This window comes from Tamandua tetradactyla, chromosome 16 (genome assembly GCF_023851605.1).
Source record: "Tamandua tetradactyla isolate mTamTet1 chromosome 16, mTamTet1.pri, whole genome shotgun sequence".
Classification (NCBI taxonomy): Eukaryota; Metazoa; Chordata; class Mammalia; order Pilosa; family Myrmecophagidae; genus Tamandua; species Tamandua tetradactyla.
Genome location: NC_135342.1, coordinates 58,767,693 through 58,788,262, shown reverse-complemented (window position 1 = coordinate 58,788,262; position 20,570 = coordinate 58,767,693). Strand labels below are relative to the sequence as shown.

General features: G+C 42.0%; 1 protein-coding gene across 5 annotated transcripts in view; it reads left to right on the top strand.

Annotated features, from left to right (window-relative positions):
• CDH11 (cadherin 11) overlaps positions 1 to 20,570 on the top strand; it is a 150,366-nt gene that overhangs the window by 34,998 nt on the left and 94,798 nt on the right. Inside the window, exon 1 of one of the 5 annotated variants that reach the window (XM_077132622.1) lies at positions 7,917 to 8,099. The exons of 3 other annotated variants lie outside the window; for them this stretch is intronic. The gene's annotated coding sequence lies outside the window, so the exon portion shown is untranslated. Of the gene's footprint in view, positions 1 to 7,916; positions 8,100 to 11,337; positions 11,602 to 20,570 lie in introns of those variants that run through there. One more of the 5 variants, XM_077132621.1, reaches the window with a different exon arrangement.

Below are 20,570 nucleotides of genomic sequence, written 5' to 3'. Positions count from 1 at the left end.
GTTGGATCAGAGGCTTAATCAGATTCAGATTCAATTTTTATTTTTTTATGTTTATTTATTCATTGCTAGGCTACTTCCCGGGGGTGACGTGTACTTCCCTTTGGAGGCACATGATGTGGGTAATTTCTCCCTTTGTGATGCTAGCTGTCCTTGAAGCTCAATGCCGAGATCATTTAGTAGGAGTTCCAAAATGCTGACATTCCAGTGTTATAATATCTGCGTCATTTAGTTGTGAAAATGTTTGTATAAAGAGAAACCTTGCTTCAGTTGGCATGGTTTGAATGGGAAAGGGAAGACAGCGTATGTTTTCCCTTCATTTACCAGTCCTTCTTATATTTATTTTTTATTTGGCCTCACATCTCAAAAGGGTGACCAATGAGAATTTTTTAAACACCTTTATAAAACCTCATGGATTTAGGCATATTGATATGTTTCAGTTTATTGTAATTATTTTGATACTCAGATTGTCCCATTTTGTAGCCAATTCGAGCTCCTTTGGGCTAGTTCCTGAGTTCTTTTGCATTCGCCTCATAGCCTTTGACAGTTTCTTTTTCCTTGCTGCTATGACATGATGTTCCAGGCTCAGCTTGAACCTTTCTTCCCTCAACTCTGTAATTAGCCATTTCTCCAAGAAGCTCCATTTTCTTTGGTGGAAGTAGTATTTCAAGACCATAATTTAAGCACCAGGTAGAAAATTCCTTAAAAAAAAGTGGGGAGAGGGCTCTTTTATTTCTTTTCCTCCTTTGTTTGGTCTCCTTTCTGGGGGAGCTGTCACAGGTCTGGTTATCTGACCTCCCCCCACCCTTCCTTCCCACCGCCCTTCCTCTGCTTTGCAATGTTCTGTGAGCCCCTTTGAGTGCTTTTGCTTCTTAACGTTGGTGTTGGAGCTGGAGTAGTTGTCAGGCTGTGGGTTGTCACCTTCCTGCGTCTGTGGGAACAGTAGCGAGGTTGCACCTGCGCTTTTACAGCATGCCAAGTTGAAAAGGGTTCAGGAATAGTGTTGACTACTTCGTACAAGTGCCCTCAAACTGCCTGCAGCTGGCATTTCATGTCCTCTTTTCCTGGACTGGCTTCCACCTGACAGCCAGCCTCCCCATTCCTGCCATTTGAGCAAAGTCTTCTTAGCTTTTAAGACTCAGCTTATGGAATGAATTGGGATTTGTGTGGTCATCTCGGCCTCATCCTCTTGCAGAGTCAACCTCTCCTCCATGCTATTCAGATGCCAGGCATAATCCTTTTATGATACTTACCACGGTGGACTCAATCATTTTGTTTCATGTCCTTCTTTCCCACTAGGCAGTGAGTGAATCAAGTGAGGATAGGTCTCTCTGTTCTTTTCATCCTCACTGGTTAGATTTGTACCTTGGAAAGAGGCCAGGCTTTGCTATGAGACACACCTGGAGCCAAACTCCAAATCTGAAAAGTAGCTGCTCGGTGACTTAAGTGAGACTCTCAAAGATTGGTGCTTCAGAGTACTCATTGTCAGAACAGAAAAAGGAATAGCTCGTGGAGTTGTTTTAAGTATCAAGTCATTTGGAAATAATGTTCATGGGATACATATTCGGTATGTGCTTAAGGTATTCCCTCTCACTGTCAGAGTAACTTCCCTTCCAGAAGCACTTACTATGTTCCATGCACTACATCGTGCCCCTTGGTGCCTTCTCACTTGATTCTCCTGCAGTGCCCATATCCAGTTGTAGCAGTTGAAGGGAAGGAGGCTCACAGATGTTAGATAATCTGTCCAACATTTCTGGAGTTGCTGTGCATTGACTCTGGGTATAAACTCAGACTTTCCTGATGCCAAAGTCCATTCCTTTACCTGCTATGCATTCTTCCATTAACTGGGTGTTACTAAGCTTTGAAGAAATGAATGAATGATGAAATGAATGGATATAAGATGATGTTAGAAGTGTATTGGTAAATAATTATTTCACTCAAAGGACCTCTTTCTCCTGGGAAGTCAGCTGAAGCTGAACCTTGTGTTTCACATTTGGGCTGAGGCTAGAGAGAGCAGTATTTTGGTGTGGACTTCAGGGGTAAGGTGGAAAGGCAGGCACGCAGCCGGGTGTCCGCAGCCAGCTGGTCATGTGGCCACACACTGCTCACCTGTACTTAGGCACTGCTTGGCACTTATTTCTAATCAGTGGTTCCCCGTGATGGGAAGTTCCCTTAGTTCTGTGGGCATCACAGTATCCTCGGCGAGGCCAAGGTCCAGCATCTTCCTTTCCACACAGTTGTTAGCCTATTAAAGCCTGTGTGGCCCAGTTAGCACGGAGGCCGAGAGAGCTCAGTGCATCCTACCTGTGGCTGGCAGAATAGCAAGGTGCCACTAGGAGGAATTTAACCTGACATAGCCAAAGTAAGTTAAATATTCTCAAAAAGGATGTGGGTTGGAAAGTGGCTCTGTACATCAGGGGTGGCTTCTGCCTCTCAGGAGGACCTCATGCAGGTGGGGAGATGACAGACTATTAGGTGAACCTGGACTGAAAAGGGAAGCAGCTGCACCGAAGAACCACCTGGCACACAGCATCAGCTCTGTGGTTTCTCAGAATCTTCTCTCCCCTTAGTTTTCTCCTTGCCATCAGGCATCTGATGTAGACATTGCGTGACATTTCCTTGAATCTATTCTGTGTTCAAATTACAAATCGTGTTCATGTTTGCAACACCAGTTGATACAGGCCACGTCAGTATACTGACAGTAACTGGAAATGAATGTTTTATCCTAGAATATATTCGGGATAAAAATTTTTGGGTGGTGAGAAACCTTGATGGTGTGGAGAGTACAAAAATATTAGGGTTCTTTTTAAAGTGTTCTGGGTTTTGGTAGTGACTAATAACTTTCTACTTTGGTAGATAGCCAAAGAACCCCACCTTTTTTGATAAGCCCTATTGCATTGCATTCAACAGCAGAGGCTCCCTACCTCCCCGCGTAAGCGTGTATGATTGCGACTACACGAAGTGACTCATCTATGGAATCCTATTAAATTTTTATAGAGATTTTCAAAACATGTGTTTGGGTGGATCACTAAGTATTTAAGGGAAATATTGAAGCATTTAAAGTATTTATCAAATATAAATATATTCAACATGTAAACATTTGAAGTATGTGTATTTTAATATATAAAAGCAAATGATTTAGAAGATGACTTTTACTAAACAATTCTAATTCAAAACAATCTGGCAAAGATTTATTGAGTGATAATTACATTTTGGGCCCTTGCCACTGTTACATAATATGCTAAAGATGCAAATATGAATAGAAGTGGACATCTGTCCTGACATGGCTCACATCAGGGGAAGATATGTAAAGAAATAATTGTAGAGGAAAAAAAGAAAACAAAGAAAAGAATGGGCAAATTAAACTACCAAAAATATAACAAAAGAACAAATCTGGGAAATACTCAAAACAAATATGACCTACAGGAATATTTTGATATTTGGATATGTAAGGAACTTTTGAAAATTATTAACTAAAATACTATCACCCCAATGGAAAAAAACAAATAAGACGTAAGCTACAAATGACTACACGCACACACACACACACACACACTCACATATGCATGTAATCACATGAAGAATTTAAGAAGAAACAGTCAAACAGTAATGTGCTTATCACTTTTTGTGGGTGTAGGGATTGTTATATATATCATCATAGAATCAGGGGAATGTAATGGACATTCCATTACAATGTTGTTCAATTGTTAATCAAGATGTCTTTTTTGTAAACTACTCGGCAATTTGTACTTAGAGATTTACATTCTACCCTTTTTGACTCAGCAAGTTCATTTCGCAGCATCCATTCTAAGAGAATAAACAGGGATGTGGACAGAGATTAATGCACAATTAAGTTTGCTGCATTGTTACTTATAATAGGGAAATTTTGAAGCCACTGAGTAGTCCAAGAGTACGTGAATGGGTGGTTATATGCCTTTTTGCCCATCCTGACAGGCAATTATGCAACCATTAAATGCAGAACTTCCAAAGATAGTTTCATAGTGGTGTGTGAAAATGCATGGGGCATATATTATGGCAGGTCCAATAGAAGAGAGAAAAAAATCTCAATTGTCTCTAAAAACATAAAAAAATAGTGGAAGGAAATATTTGTTTTCTTATTTACACCTTTTATTTTCCAAAATTTTGACTCTAAGTATACATTATCTGATAGTTATAAAATATTGATTAATAAAACAAGAATTTCAGTGATAATCATAATGCGTTTGGAGGTGAGAATTATAGAGAGGAAAAAGAGGTTTCCAGGAGATTGATCAATTAATTTCTTTTGATGAAAGAAACAGGGAAAGCTATGTAATAGACATAGATTTTAAAGACTGAGACATAATTTGCCCCATGGACTAGAAATAAAAGGTCATTTCAAGACCATCAGGGCCATGGGTTCTACATATGACAGAAACATAAACACACCTGGAATGTTCAAGAGATGGAATTGATCTGGTGTGGCTGGGGCATGGTCTCAGTCCATCAAGAAAGGGAGAGACTCACCAGCCTGTGAAAGGCTTTCCATTTACAGGCCATGCTAAAGAGTCTGGGTCAAACGACAATAAGTGTCAAAACCTGATCACAGATCCTAGGAGACTCACAGCTAAATTCTGATTGGAAAACACACACACACACACACACACACACACACACAGAGTGTAGAATAAATTTCTTTACATGAATCAAAGAAAAGGCACATGTGTAAGTAGAGTACAAATACTTTTCAGAGAATGCTGTAGAGAAAAAATAGTGTTCTCCATGAAACAATCCAAAGCAAACCCTGAAAGGAAAAATAAAAATCGAATGTACTTAAAAGCACTACTTCTCTCCCATGGCCAGCTCCTTAAAGCCTTCTTACCCCTAGATAGGTCTTCAGAGAGGCTTTCTGACCAATCCCTACAATAAGGATTCCTTCCCAATTATTATCCAACAGTAATTGCTACTTGGATTGTAAGCTTAATGCAGGCAAGACATCTACTGTATATGCCATTATAACTCCAGTGGCTGGAAATAGGACATACTCATCGACTGTTGCTACTTGAATGAATTTCACAGAGCTGCTGCATATAAAAGGCTCTGTCAAAATTCAGGAAGTTGACTTCTGTAACTTCTCATGACTCAAACCACTGCTAGGTTAGGAATCAGCACAGGCACCTTGGGCTGGGGTGATGACACTTTTCACAGGTTGATTGGCTTTTCTCTTGATACTGTTAAATTGGGTGGAGATCTGTGCAGCTAGATTACACATGGTTTAAGGTCAGGAGACAGTCAGAAGGCCATGGTTCTGATTTCGCCTCTCCCAATTCCCTGAGTGGCATTCGTTCCGATTTCTCCCCTCGATTTTCTCCCCTATGACATGAGGATGTGGAATCAGTCTGTGCTGCTGATTCCAAGATCCTACAGCAGCAACCGCTACTTCTTACCTGCCTCATGAGATCTAGTGAAAAGCTCAACAGAAAAGCAGTGCCTGATAAATGCTTGATGACTTATTGATCAGCACATCTACTAGATTAGAATTCTTTATATTTTGAGATTGATTGAGCTCTCATAAAGTTTCTGGAAGTTTCTGTAGAAAAACATCAGCTGTTTTCAGTAGGAGAGGGGGATTATTCAATTATGTTTAATGGGAGAGACCCTGGTTTCCTTGGGGACTTTCTATGCCCTCATTGGGGAAATGGCATAATAAAAATATCTTCACTGATGCTAATACTGAAGATATCCAGTCTGCACTGGAATATTAAACACTTCCTTTGCCACAAGGAGCACTAATGTATCACATGTCTCAAGCTGAAGGCAGAAGGTTTTGAGCTCAAGAAATACATGCACATTTACTTACCAAGGAGAGATCTGAAAATTATTTTTCTCTGCACATGCAAACAGCAGAGTGAGGGCGAGAAACTATCACATCTTGCAGAGAAACACCATCATGTATTTGGCTCCCCAGATTTCATCATCAATGCCATGAAGATTTCTTTAAATTTTATATTTTATCAGAATATATAAAAGTAATTTCCAAATGAATGAATAATGCCATTCTTTGCTTTTAGTGGTGATGCATTCATAGGGATCGAGAGTAGGATGGGGGTAAGGGTAGGTCATTAGAGTCAGTGCTTATAGTCCAAGGATCGGAGGATCAATGTAATTGCCACCATCTCCTCCAGAAGCACTTAAACTTAAATGTCCCCGCATTTTAATGTCTATGAACGAACTTAACACAGGTGTTCAGCACACAGGAAACATACAGATGCATTTCTGGCTAACATAAATTGATGGGAAAATATTTGAGAGGCGACTGCTTTATCCTTGACATGAAGAGAGGTAAGATGCTGCAAAATTTTGAAGATGAACAGAATAGCAAAAGGTATAACGTTAAGGTTGTTTTATATATCCCATCAAATATTTGTGGAACTTGCTATTGCTCAGTTTTGTAGCTGTGTGATGACTTACTATTTAATTTTAAAGGATTTCCTCCTTTAAGCATATTGTGTTAAATGTAAAGCCTGTGCAGTACCTTTTGAGGTAGAACAGAATTCACATATTCATTGTGTTGGCTATAAGAAATATGTTAGTATTTTGTGTGGGTGAGTGGTAGCTTTTGCTAATATTACTTTTCCTATTTTCTTAGTTGCCGTTGTGCTATTGCGTTAGCGTACCACTTTTATAATTAGACTATGCAGTATCCTCATAACCATTATTATTAATTATCCTCTTTACATTCAATTTTAACTTTGCTGCTACACAGCCTTACAATAAAATAATTCTTTCTGGAGTTGAGAAGAGAAGATACACATGTTAATGAGCTTCGGTCTCGTGTTAGACAATTTGCTCCATTATCTCATTTGATCTATGTGTAATCCTCAATATAGATACTAATGCATGTTTCTTTTTCTCGAATAAGAAAACTGATATTTAGAGAGATTAAATGTTTTTCAGGTGTTCATATATTGGAGTGATAGAAGTGAAAGTTAGACATGATTTGGTGACTTTACATTTTTGGGACCTTTGCATGGTAGGTCTGCTAAGGATTGAGAGAGCCAATGGTTTTTTTCTACCCCCTTTGAAATAACATGGTACAGTGGAATGCCATTGTTCCATGTGCAACTGAGTCCCATTTCTGTCCCTGATGCTTCCTAGATGACTATTGGGGAACTGCACAAGCTCTCTTGAGTCTCAATTGCCCCTCAAAAAGATGTGTATGAGAAAAGGTCTCTTTCTGATTGTCTGTAGGATTAAAAATACCACATGCTTCCAGGACGTCCTGGGTCAGAGAGAGCTATTCTGGTTTCTGTCCTTTTCCCCACTGGCCTCTGTGTTTTCAGACTGTAAGACTCCAACGGAGGTTATTGCTGGCTCGGTTGGAGAGCAGCTCACGGAACCTGCGAAGGGGATTTTCCTTTTGGTTTGTCGGCATCACCCTGAGAAAGAGAAAAGCAGTAGCAAAGGCAGCCATGCCTTTCAAAGCTGAGAGGCAGGAATTGGAAGAAGGTTTGTGGGAGATAAATAAAAGAAAATTGTCTAGAATTGGTACAAACAAAATTTGCACTTAACAAGTGCTGGAGTGGTGAAACAGGATTTGTGCTCCTCTCACTGAAACACAATTACTGCACCTCACAGGGGAAAGCATCTCATTGGCAAACTCTCCCAGGCATAAGTGCACTAGTCTCATTTTGCCTAGGCTGCCTGGAACCTATGACTCGCAGCCCTTCCTGAAGGCAGGCACAAGGCAGTCAGCCAATGCCATTTCTGTTCTACAGATATCCTTTCTCAAAAATAATGATTACTATGTATCCAGCCCCATCTGTAAATTAGGTGTAGGGTATACCAGGTACTTGATCACCTTTACCGGTTCAATTTGAATGACAGCTCCAAGAGGAAGCCCTAATCACTTTTGTCTAATAGATGAGACAGTTTGCTCAGAGAGGTCAAACAACTGCCCCAAGGTCACACAGCTCTTTGTGACAGGGCTAGAATAGGGAATCGGGACCATCCAATCCAGGTCATCTTCACTGGCTTTGCAGTACCACCTTACCCATGGAAACATCAGGCTGTGCCTGTTTCAACAGAGGAGACAAATCTCCAGGACTGTATTGCTTTTGGAGGTAGATTTTCCTGAAATACTCTTTTGGCTGTACTGTGAAAGCCAGTGACTCAAAGATCCTTGCCAAGAGCTCATCATAAATCCTGTTTAGACAGAGAAATCCCTGAAGGCAGAAGGGTTCTTTGCAGTGGCCCACAGCCTCGAACAATAATGTTGAGAAGAGGGTGGTTTGCAGCTAAGCTTGAGTAAAAGCTGAGGGACTTGCTTACATGGGCAGGGACACACATGGTCCCATAAGTAGGATTTGATGAAGAGAGCCCCCCACCCACGTGGTGAATGGGGAAGGGCTTAAGGCAGAGACCGCTGTCACGTGTGAATTCCTCTAATCCTCTAATCCTGAATTCACCAGTCACCATGTCTCTTTCAGAGACAAGAAAGCTTAATTCTAAGCAAGTACTCCGATATTCTCTCCCATACCACAGCGAATATTACAGCCATGGCTAATAGCTATTTCTTTCAGTTCTGTTTCCCCCATCTCTTTATTCTAGTCAGGCTGGCAGACTAGTCTGGCAGTGCTCACTCCCAAATGATGGAGAGATGAGCAGATTTCCAGCCACTGTGGAATCAGCCTGCTAATAATTAGCCAGGATCTGCCATGTGTGGGACACATGCCATGCTCTATGGGGTGAGAGGAGAGGGCCACTCTGTGTGGATATGTGTGTACTTAGGGTTGCTTCTTTCCTTTCACAAATATATTCTAGTTATGCAGTTTTATTAAAAATTTTTAACCATTTCTTCCACCCAAGGATGGAACAAGATCTAATATTTCCGTTATAATTTTGGCATTATTCTCTACAATAATTAAGAAAGTTTTGTAAAGTAAAGCACTATTTTGAATATGGAACTTTATCATAATGCAAACCTTTCTTTTTCTTTCTGTTAAAATGTTTTAGTCTCTCTCTCTCAATCTCTCTCTCTTACATATATATATATATATATATAAACATATATACATGTGTATGTACATGCACAGACACCTGTACATATGCATGTACTACATGTACACACATATTCTGAGAAAGGATAGTATTTGAAATAGAAAAGAGAATTACTAAAGTGTACATCCATGGTAGCCACTTATAAACGTTAACTTCTTGGGGACTTTTCCACTTTGAGAAGAGTAGTGTAATTGTTCATGTATTTCTCTCTCTCTCTCTCTCTCTCACACACACACACACACACACACGTTTCATCTCACAGCAACAATCCTATAAAGAAGGCACTATTTGGATGACATTTTAGACAGAATTACTAAGGTTCAGAGAAGCTAGGTCACTGGCCTGAAGTCACACAGCTAGTGAGTGATGGAGCCTTAATCTGAGCCTTACGTTCCTAAATTCCAAGCTCTGAGCTCTCATTCATGCCTGGAATTTTATGGAAGACAGTTAATTCAGGCATATTGAACTGGCGCTGTTTTATTATTCTCATCAGAAACTTGTTTCCTTTGGAACCGAGTGGTTTTTGCATTGCAAAATAGTGCACAGCACTGCCCTCTGTAGCTTTCCTATCCCTGCTTCCACAGCCAGGCGAAGGGACAAGGGAATTAGAAAGTTAATGAACTCCCCAAAGGGCAGACACCAGGAGTCAATGGATATTTGCTTTATTCCATTTGATGTAGAACAAAACAAAATAACAAATGTTCCCTGCCTCTGGGTGCAAGGGCTTTGCTACAGATTTAACAACAATAGTGGTTCCCATGAATAATGAAAGAGTTTCCAAATTGTCTGAAAACAACCACGACATCAAAGCAACATACCATAATGAAACTCAGGTGTTTACTTTCTCCTCTCCAGTGCCCCAAGGAGCAGCTTTTTGGAAGGCCTCGCTCTTCTGAGCTCCACCCGATGACAGGCACATCGGTGCATCGTAGCTTTCATCTAGGCACTTTTTGGATGGGCAGGACCTGGATCAGAATCTGCACTTTAATAAGGTCCCTGGGCAACATGCTCATTACGACCGGAGAAGTGCTGTTCTCAGGAAGGCTGGGAAAGACAAGGGCTTACCTTCCTCTTGGGGTCAGGAGTGGGGTCAGATGAGTGAGTCACTCACCTCTGGGCCAAAACTGAAGAGGGTGGCCAAAAAATGCAACCATCATCATAAGCAATATTTAATGCAGTACTTTAACAATCCTTTTTCATGAAGGTATCTGAACAACTGAAAGAGGGCAGGAGAAGCTGGTAGAGGCCTGGGAGCTTTTTGGTTTTCTCTGATTATTCAGAATTTGCAGCAAGCAAATTTGCATTAGGAGTTGTTTCCGTTTTGGTCTGCCTATCTATACGTTATTGGATTTCCAATTACTGTGATTATACAGAAAGAATGGGCATTGTAATGTGAACATTTATGCCCCAGGGTCAGTCCAGTGGTTAGCCTAGATCATGCTAATGATGATGATGGGAATACCTAACTTTTATCCTGGGCTTGCTGTGTGCCCAGTGCTAAGTGTGTTCCATGAATGCATTCATTTAATTTTCATAAAAAACTCATGAAGCAGGTACAATATTTATCTCCACTTCAGAAGTGAAGGTACAAGGGATAAAAAGGGTAGGTGACTTGCTGGAGGAGAAGGATTCAAATCCAGACAACCTGGCGGCAGTCTACACTCTTTCCCACTTCACTGAACGCCCGTATAATGCAGTACAAAATGAATTGCCTGGGCGGGCCACGGTGGCTCAGCAGGCAGGGATCTCGCCTGCCATCCAGAGACCCGGGTTCGATTCCTGGTGCCTGCCCATGCCAAAAAAAAAAAAAAAGACTTGCCATTTTATTCAGCGTTCTAAAGCATCTCTATGCCCTCCTCTTTTTTCATTTCTTGCTTATCCAAGTGTCTCTGTATTCCAAAATCCTGCCCCTTTTACATTTTTATGTCAAAATGCCCTTGGAAGAGTGGGAGTGATAGTTGATGGTAGTGCCTTTAAAGGCTGTCCTTAAATATTTGACCACCATTTTCTTTTTAAATGGGTGAGTTGGGGAGGGGAGAAGACGCTGTTAGTTCATGGGCAGATGGAAAGCTTCAGGTCCTGTCTCTCAACTTGGGGTCCCTGTGGCTGCTGAGGGCGGGAAGTACCTGTGAGCCCAGGTGAGGCAGCTGCGCCTCTGCCCGGCCCGCGCCCCTGCTTTGGCTCTGCCTGTTCCCCCACAGCCCCTGCTCCTGCCCCTCCTGCTTGTGTCTGTGGGGGGCTCGTTGGCAGTGGGCATGTGTGCACCACAGTGGCTCGTTGACAAGGCTGCCCACAGTGCCAGGGACATGGGGCTTCCTCTTTGACTGCCCGGGAGGTCATCGCTCCTGGCCGCCCAGGCTGGCACGTTGTCCTGGAGCTGTCCAGAACACATCTGGGCCATACCTTCTCCCCGCCCTGTAGTCCTTGGTGTCCCCATATGAGGTGTCCTGAGACCAAAGAGAGATGTTGCCAGTGGAGACGGCATTGTCGTGGCTGCATCCCACCTCCTAAAGAGGATTCTAGGTGGCCAGCTGCTGCGCGGAGACCTTTGTGGTGGCAGAGTGAGTAAGTACTGGATTTAACAAACCTGGCCTCTCCATCTGCCAGCCTCAGTGCAGATGCCAGCTTCATCACCCAGCAAAGACAAGGGTGGTGGCACATAGATCCCAGCAAGGGGGGCTGCTTTCGGGAACAGAAGCTTTAGGTTGGCAGTGCTGTTTTATTTGTGCCCTGCCCATGCTGTCACAGCTGCCGAGTCTGTCCGTGCAGGCTGTTTCGTTGGTTTCAGGATTTGTTTTTATTCCATTCAGTTACTGCTGCCAGAGTCGTGGCTCAGGCACTTGGCCTGGACTGTTGATCCTCGTGTGAGCACTTTCTGAAGTTTGTTCTGGTTTGTCTGTGAGAGAGGAGGCATGGGCTGGGTGCTGTTGCCAGACTGTGATATCTGGGAATATGCGCTCAGGGTGTCCATTTTCTGTTTTTGTTTAGTCTTCTCATTAAATCTTCCTGGGTCTGTGGAGTTGACTACCAATTGGTGCCTGACCTAGTTAGAGATCCATGGCATTACTCCTGGCTTATCATAATAAACAGATCATAATGGTCTGCTCACTGGGATTCAATGCAGACTCCATTATTTTAGTGTTGTTTCTGTCTCCTTGGCGAGGATGTTTATGTATGCATTCACATATGCTTGTGTGTATGCACGCGTGCGTGTGCATGCATGTGTTGTGCAGCTGCCTAAAGGGAGGCTGACATTTTCCATTGCTATGCAGGGACTTTGCTTTTGGAAAACAGTCTTGTGGATCTTTGTAGAATACTGAGTGGGCTTCTTGGTTTCCTTGCCTTGATCTCCTTTCATTTCCTACTTGGAGCAGTTTCTCTTGAGCACCAGTTCTCACATTTTCTGCTTTTTATGTCCACTCTGTTTGCTTCTCTACTGCCAAAGGGCACCAGGGAGTTACTCAACAGAACTTTCGAGCTGTTTGTTCCATGAATGGAGAGTCCAGTCGGGACAGTTGTGAGGACAGCACGTGCCCCCAACCAGTTCCTGAGGCTGCAGTGCTGAGCCGTGACCCACGCCTTTTTCCTTTTGCCTCTGCTCATCTCCAAAGCCTGAATGAGAGCTTGGCTCTGTCAGTGTGTCCTGGAGTCTGGGAGCTTCTTGTCACTGTTTCACCTTGCATTTTGAAAGATATTCTCCCTAAACAGATTGCATTGATAAAGTAGCAACCAACCCATTTTTCCATTTTTAATTAGCCCTATATTCATAATTGCCCATCAGCGTTTCCAATAACCAGCGTTATTCCTATAAGTAAGTAATATTTATTTATTTACTGAGCGTCTTCTATGTGAACCAGGTATGCCAGATGCTGGGGATCGAAAAGTAAACGAGCTTCAATCTTGGCGGGAGTTTGTGATATATAATATTCTTGTCAACTCTTTTAATTTAGGTAAAATTTACTGAGTACCCACTGTGTGCTTGGCGTGGGGCCAAGTGTTTTATATATATCCACTCCTTTCATCTTCAGAGCAAGGAATTGGGCCTTTGAGGTGCATTTTTCAGATTAGGACACTGAAGCTTGCAGAGTTGAGTTGAATTTCTCACTCACAGTCACACATTCCATTTCAAGGGAGGGACAGAATTCAAACTCAGGATTGGTAGCCTCTGAAACTTCCCCATGGAGATGGCAGTCATCAGCTCCCTGCATTCCTTGCTTCTCTTCTCTACTAGACAGAGGTTTGTTTTTGTGGAAAGGGGGTACCTCTTCTGCTCTCCCCATGTTCCATGGTGTTTTATTTCATTTTTAGGTCTCTGGAAATGCTGAATACAAATGAGTTTGTCGGTCCATAGAATAATGGAGCCTCTAGCTTTCTAGGACATTAAACTTACTCACATCCTACTTTTCAGATAGGAGACCTGAGGCCTTGAGTGGCAAAGGGATTTGTCCATGTTCACACAACAACTGGACTTTTAACAATGTGCCCCTGATATGCAGGTTGGTTGTACTGGTCATTCCGCCTTACCTTGTTTTTTGTTAATTTATACTGGACTAGTTGGCAAATCTCAAGAGGTCTTCTGGGAAATTCTACCGCGGTTTCAAGTAAGAACAGCTGAACTTAGATACAGTATACATTCTCATTAAGAGTCATGTAAGATTGCTCTTGACTTTGTTCCCAGTACAATCCCAGGTACACTGTAAGAGATCAGCAGGTGTATATTGGATGGATGAAATGAAGGGGCCTTACGGAGTGTTCAGGACTTCTCTTTGGTGGTTGCTGACCTCTCTTCTTGGATTCCCCAACACCAGCGAGTATTTTAGACTCAAACTGATAGTATCAATATTTAATTTGACACTTCGATGACTCAGTCATTTAGTAACATAAACTGTTTTCCTGTTTCTATTTTGGAATAAATCGGCTGGTCCTTTTCGCCTCTCTAGGCTGAGTGCGTGGGAAGGAGGTAGAGGGCACTCAGTTATCAGACGACTGGTTCACTTTGGATGCAGCTGGCACAGGTACTACTCTGCAAAATAGGTACCACGTGTTTCATGATGAGCCTTTTATTATAAAATTAGCAATATTCTTTTTCTAGGACAGACACATTTTGAACAATTACGTAAGAAGACAGGAAAAATATCACCTGCAGTTCATCTACTGTGGCTCATGAGTTGCCCTTATTTTTCTCCTCCCTTCTAGCATCCAATTTGTTCAGGAATATTTTTACATTGTTATAATTGGAGTAGAGATTGTATTTCATAATGAACCCTGTTGAAATATTCTAACATATTTTTTCACGTAATTGCAACTTTGGGGAAGGCCTGCTATTCTATGCTGGGTAGGTATTGTGTTTTATTTAAATATTCTTTTATTATTACAATGCAGTTTTGACTCTACAGAAATATAGGGATATAATTCTTCTTGGGACTCTGGGTGAAATAGAATAGGATTATAAAATATTTGCATTTTCTAGAGGGTATTGCAATTCAGTTATTCCATTTGGGTCCACTTGTTAAAGCTCTAATGCTCTATTTCCCTAATGAGAAAATAATACTTGGAGCATGCATAGAGAAATTTAGAATTAGTTAATTTCAGAATTCTTTCCTTTTATATTTTATAATTTAAATAAATGAGATGACTTTGAAAGCAAGTCTTTGTCCTAATTGCTAAGAAAATTTTCCTCATTTCTGAAAATGGGTGGCATTTAATCAGAAGACAAAACAATAAAAGTAAAAAAATAATAAAACTAACTGCTTACGAAAGCTAACCTGGTTCTTTAAACTTCTTTATGTACAATGACTAGAAAGGAAGAAAATGGTTCATGTAAATCTATCTGCTTACTCTCAGGTCAAACCTGTTAGGATTAATCTTTTAATGAGGTTACAGGGTTTTAGGCAGTGAGTCTGTGGAAAGGCTCTGGTAATGATCTAACTTCTAAAAAAAGGCTGAGAGAGCTTTCATTAACTTGGTTTGCATCATGATTTGGCGAAGTCACTGGAGAGAATCTTCTTTAGGCCACTAAAAATAACCTCTAGATCCAATCATGCCGTCAGCTCTCCTCTCCTTTTCTTTAGTCATGTTTTATTTTTGGAACTCTCTTCATTCTTCTCACCCATCTGATCCTCCTGTAAATCTACATTTGCCTTGGATTAACTACTGCCTCCTTGTGAGTTGAGGAACAGCAGTAAGACGGGAAATTTCAGGATCCTCTCCTGTTTTGCCTTGCATTTGTCTTTTCCTCCCTCCCTCCCGTTCTTCTTCCTTCCTTCTCCCCTTCCTTCCTTATCTCCTTCCTACCTGCTCATCCTTTCTCTCATCCTCTGTCTCTCCTTAACACGGTTTCTAATTTGGTGTGCTTGTCTGCAAAGAGACTAGCACGTAGAAATTGTTGAATCCTGAAAGAAAAAAGATCGAATGGTCAGAGCTGTAGAGAGAACAAAAGTCTAGTGAGGGGTGATGGGGCTAAGAAGATGCCTCCTTTGAAGGCATATCCCACCCAAAGTTTGATAACTCCCTCTTTCCACACCCATGTACCGCCATGTCCTGATAGGTAATTTGTTTAGTTCATGTCTGTATGCCATCCCTGTCCAGCAGTCAGCCTGTGGTTTTCTGTATCTGTCCACTTCTAAGCCTGCACATCTGTCCAGGAGGAGGTTAAAACATACTCAAAGGAGTCATTTACTCCCCCTGGATTTAGTGTTCCTAGTTTTACCCATCTTGATTTTTACACGTCTTGAATGTCGTGCAGATTTTTATAAATAAGGTCTGACCCTAAAACTTAACACATATTAAACGGCCAGAGTAGGGCTTCTGTGGGTTTCATAGAAGAAAGACGAAAAGGAGGCGCTCCCAGAACCCTGCTCTCTGACTGCACTGGGATTGCCCAGCTTCTGCTAAGCAGTTCATGAAACCGCTGGATTAGATCACTGAGTTTCTGTTTGGCTCTTACATCTTGTGGTCTGTTATGTCTCTCAAACAAAAAGCCTAGGTCTTTGTGTTATGGTCGTTTGCAGCAAATGCAGACAATAATGCAATAGGGTCTGGAGGAGCTATAAAAGATGGCCATGACAGAATTTCTGCTCTTTATGAGCTCACAGAGATTGGAGGTGGCAGGCCTGTTTGGGAAAATGATTTCCTAAGCAGCAAGGTGTTTTAGGACTTAAGGCCTTAATGACTTATAAAGATTGTCGGCAATATTTGTTGCCCCGCATTCCAGCAAATCCTTACTGAGCACCAGCTATGTGCTAGGTGTGTACATGCTGGTGTAAAAGGATCTTAAGAAAAACACATGACACAACCTCTGCTGCACTAACCTGTTCTAATTTTCTATGCATCATTTATCATTATCTAATTGTTGGCAGTTTATTGTTCGATTTACCGCTGGATGAAAGCTCCATAAAAATAGCAACACTGTCTGTTTGGTACCTTGTGTCTGGCACATAGTAGATGTTCAAGAAACTTTTGTAGGCAGGAGAGAGATGGCACAGTGAGTTGTGTGTGTGTGTGTGTGTACATGTGTGTATGTGTGTGTGTGTGTTTGTAGAGTCACGGAGACGGGCCATCAGGAGATAACAGTTGGTCAAGGCATTAAAGGACAAGAGGAAGTTTATTCGGAAGAGAAGAGGAATCTGTGCAGAGGCAGGGTAGGAAAGAGAGAAACCATATGGTAAGTCACAGACAAAACAGCCAGTTTCTGGAAGGGGCAGCCTCATGAGATGCCTTCGTTAGCAGATGCTCTGGAGTCGGCTTGCCTGAGTTTGAATCTCTACAAGCTGAATGACTGGGGTAAAGTATATATTCTCTGTCAGATTTCTCAATTTTCAAACAGGGCTGATCATGTGGCAGTCCATTAAAGCATGGTATTTAGCACGAAATGGGGTTTAATTATTGTTAAAAATAGAAGGAACACGCCCAAGGAGACCTCGAGGGCTTTTGTGTAAGGAGCGGCACAAGTAAACCCATGGTTTAGCAAAGCGTGTGGCAGTCGCATGAAGGATGGGCTGGAGAGACCTGGAAGAGGCTCTCATGTCCTTCTGGGGGAAACATGCTGTTGTCCTCCCTCCCCCAACTCGATGGCCCGCTTGTGAGCATCTCAGTGTCTTCCTTGTGCCGGTACTGTTCTGAGCTGCTGAATGATTCTGTTTCCATGATGTTTACTCTAAGGATGCTCATTACCATATGTAGGATGTCTCTCCAATGGGATAAAAAACTCTCTGCTGTCAGTTTCTGGAATGGCTGTGACCTTCTCAAGAAACAGGTCACTCGGTGGCTCCATGGTCTTGTACCTGCTTGCGATTCCCCATCCCTTTGAATGGTGCGTCTCTTGCAGGTGTTTAACTTCATAGCCTCTGAGTTTTACATGGTTAACCTTAGTTCGTTTTGTTATTTCATGCCATTGTTTCTCCTTCTCTCATGCATATATGATACATTTTTGTACTGTGTGCATCATTGCAGGCAGCCTTAAATCCCCACTGGGATAAAAAGGAGTGTGTATAAAATGCATGACATGAATTCCAGGGTGAGGTAAGGTGAAGTCTGTGCCCAGTCAGTGTTCAAACTTGTTTCTATTTCTTCATGAAGACCTGGATACCTGGAGAGTTATTAGGTTCAGCGCCTGCCTCTGCCACCAGCTACCAGCCACCAGCTCTAGACTGACATTTGTCTCTTCAATCCCATCTCTGTGTTTGGAGGAAAACTGCAGTTGCTCCTCTTGGACCCTTCACACACCTGCCCTGACAGGTGGCATTAATGAGGGCATGGCAGTAAGATCGTGGGACACCAGAGGTAGAGACTGTCGAGGCTGGACCTCCTGAGGTTGGAGGCTTCTGGGGTTGTGCTCCTCACCCACTTCTAGCCCAGGACCTCAGTCTACCCATCTGTAAAAGCACTGCCATGGGATGAATGCGTGTTCCCCATCCTTCATTCATGTTTTGTCTTCACGGTATCCGGCTGCCACCCACAGTGCTAATTTACTTAATATCTTCCTTTTACTCATTCTACTTTTCTTGATGATTTTAAAAGAAAATCCTATCACTCTCATGGTTGGAAAACTAGTACTCCTTGTCATAAATAGAAGATAACTCTAAAAATATAAATAACCAAAGGGAAACAATATAGCTGAGTCCATTCTGAGACTGCCTTCTCTTTTTCAAAGGAGAAATTTGTTCAGAAATAGCTGCAAAGAGAAATTTTCTGTTGCTGTGATCAGGATCGAAAGAGAATTGAAATGATATTATCCCACTTCCCGATTCATTGTCATTTAGTGCAATAACAATAATGTTGAGGGTCCCTGTTGAATCAGGCATTGCATTAATTTCTTGATATTAAATCTTTATAAATAAACCCTGATACATGTGAGATGATGATGTTAACAGATTTAGTGAACATTGAATTTGTGACAGAAATAATCATGTAATTTATATGCAATACCCATGAATCCTCACCTCACCTGTGTGAGGTGTTGATTTGGCTGCACAGCAGGAACTTCTGGACTTAACTCAAGGCCACCATCCATACGAAGGGCCCTGTAATAGCTCTGCCTACACATCACCCCCGGAGCAGAAGGGGTGAGCACATGCAGTGTTCTCCCATAGGAACCAAGTTTGGCCCATGGCATCACAGACTCATGTTGACTACTGGAGAGGAAGAGGCCCTTGGAGATGATGTAGCTGTCTGTTTCCCGAAGTGTGGTGAGAGCACTGCTGGAGATGGTCAAAATCTTACAGCTAGGGGACTGTATTCCAGTTACAAAACTCTATAAACTTTCAGAGTAGGAAAGACCCTTACTGTCCCATCAGATCTACCTCAGCACCTGATGCCAAACTTCATTTTGTAACTTAATGGACAAATAAGGTGGTTTAAATATTTCCAGAGATGAGCAATCATGCCTGTGCTTTGTGTGTGTTTATGTGTGTGCACGCACATGTCAGGATAGACATATACACAGAGAGCTGGCAGCTGCAGGTATCACAGCCAATAAGGCATACAGATGACCTGTTTCAAAATCTGGCCCAGTTTTCTTGGTTGAAGCCAAAAGAGGGAGATTAATAAGTATATACTGTTGGGTAGCCCTCCCAGAGCCTCTGATTGAGGACACCTTCTCTCGTACACAGATGACCATCTGTCTGTTACATTCCACAGGAATGACCCAAGCTGGGTTTTGTAAGATAACTTAAGGCCACTTGACAAGACAATTTTTCTCTTCATTCTCAGTTCTTTACAATGGGATTAGTGGAAGTAGACTTCACCTGTCTTCATTTGAGAAATTCAAAATAGAAAGTTGAATAGAAAAGAGGGAAAAGACTCATGGACCCCTTTTGCCCTTTGAGAATGCTGTGTGTTTGTGTGTAGATGTGTGTGTGTTTGTGTGTAGATGTGTGTGTGTTTGTGTGTAGATGTGTGTGTGTGTGTGTGGTGTGTGTGTCCTGGGAGTACGTGGTCACAGAATGGCCTCGATAGTTTCGCGAGACAGAAATTGAGTCTTGATATTGGCAAGTGATTTTTCCCAAGAGCTTTAAGAATGTCAAAAATTTGTGCATGCTAGTGAAGAATATTGTTCCACCAATAAAGTGCAGCAAACTATAACTGAAACATTTTAATGGCGAGCTTCCCTGCCAACCCTGAATGAATACAGTGTACTTAATGAGGTGTGATGAGGATGCAGAGTGCCCGCTGGACTTGCTCGCTGGCTCATGTCAGCCCCTTTGTGGCCAAATTCAAATTTGTGCCTGAAGAAAATTACAAATCACCCCCCATTGCAAGCCTTCCAAGGCACTTGCACGTAGGTGAGACTGCAATGCCAGAGAACCATTCCTTTATTTACTAACTCATTCATTTGAAAGGCGTTTGGAACATTTAGTTTGTGCCTTTATGTACCGGGTGTGCTGTGGGCAAGAAAACCTACATATTCCTTGCCTTTGTAGAGCTTCTAGATGAACTAAGTTTGTAAAGCTTGTGTCTTCAGAATAAGTGCCTAAGAAGAGGTAAATGACAAGACGGCATTTTCAATCTCAACTCAATTTTACACTGCAGAAGGCCAATCCTACTTAATTTTTAGGAACCTTGGTTTTGTTTCTCTTTGAGTGTAATGAGCCCAGAGAGAAACCTTTTCTTATTATAAATTGATCACCTTGCAAGTGTTAGGTGGGAAGATATAGTAACAGGCTTCAATTATTTCTGGCACCCAGCAAAAACTTTGCAGCATTTGTGTGTGTTGGTAAATACTTCCCTGACTTTGTGAATGTGGAGATTTACATCCTCCAGAACTTTTCACATAAGCTTATTACTTGGTTGTGTGTGTTGCCCAGATTTGATAAAATGTTAGAGTTACTTTCTTGAGCCTTGCATTATCATCAAAGGTATTTGCCAATCTCTCATCTTGGAGTTTTCCTTTGTCTGTAGCTGCTGTCTTTTGGTAGCCCGATAAAGTGGTATTATCCTCAATAATTCATTTTTTAAGTCATTGTACTCTTTCCCTAAATGAGTGCACTAATTTATATCCAGAAGAAGCAGCTGAGTGGAGCTGGTAGGTGAGTAGC